The following is a 962-nucleotide window of genomic DNA, read 5'->3' on the forward strand; positions in this document are numbered from 1 at the left end:
AGCCCCGCTCCTCGGGGGGTGAGGCGGTGACCACGGCCAGCTCCTGCCTCCCAAGGGCTGCCCAACCTTGACAGAACGTGCTGGGCGGCCCAGCCTGGCCTGCGCCGCCTCCTCTCCAGCCTCCCACCTTGTCAAGGACGACCTGGGGTGCCCACCAGGCTTCCCGCAGGTACCCTGACCAGAACCCACCTCCAGTGCCCCTTCCCCACTCAGCCCCTCCTCTGTCTCACTTGACAACCGTCCAGCCTTCCTGCCCTCGGCAACAGGCCCAAACTTGGGCGTCCTTCTTGACCACACCCCTGCCCCCGCCCCCTTCTCACGCTACATCTCCCAGTCAGCTGGCCCTGCAGGCCCTACAGTCAAAACAGATTCTGGAACCAGGGCTTCCTTCCAGGCTCCTCCCACCTCTTCACCACCTCCCTGGCCCACGCTGCTTCTGCCCCGGGGCCTTTGCACATACTAGTCCCGCCGCTTCCTTTGCACCATCACGTGGCTGGCCCCTCACGCCTTCCTCCAGGGCTCTGTTCACGCGGCCTCCCCAGTGATGCCTTGCCAGACTGCCCTGCTTCCACAGTGAGGCCCGACCCCGACTCCTCCGTCCCATCGCTGTTTTGTATTCCTCCAGCACAGCACATCTTTGTGTGCCGTGTCAGCTCTGGATGGTCAACCCCATCAGCACAGGGACCGCTTATACTGTCGCTGTGTCCCTGGAGCCTAGGACAGTGCCTGCCTCGAGGCAGAGGCTCACCGAGCTGTCGTGGGATGAATGAGGAAGGGCTTGATGAACGTCCCAACCTACACGCTCTGAGCTGACTCGTCCCTGGGCCCCAAACGCAGCTGCTTGCGGTGTGGCCTTGACTTTTATGGGCCTGGATTTCCCTGCCTGGTGGTGGACAGTCTCACAGGCAAGTGGGCCGAGGGGGCCTTACCTGCCAGCTCCCGCTGCTTGGGGCCCACTTTGC

At 63.8% G+C, this 962-nt stretch overlaps 1 protein-coding gene across 1 annotated transcript in view; it reads right to left on the reverse strand.

The window, feature by feature from the left end:
• SLC29A4 (solute carrier family 29 (equilibrative nucleoside transporter), member 4) overlaps nt 1–962 on the reverse strand; it is a 10,375-nt gene that overhangs the window by 1,596 nt on the left and 7,817 nt on the right. The window lies entirely within an intron of this gene.

The sequence above is a fragment of the Bison bison genome, unplaced genomic scaffold (genome assembly GCF_000754665.1).
Source record: "Bison bison bison isolate TAMUID 2011002044 unplaced genomic scaffold, Bison_UMD1.0 scf7180017864223, whole genome shotgun sequence".
Taxonomy (NCBI): domain Eukaryota; kingdom Metazoa; phylum Chordata; class Mammalia; order Artiodactyla; family Bovidae; genus Bison; species Bison bison.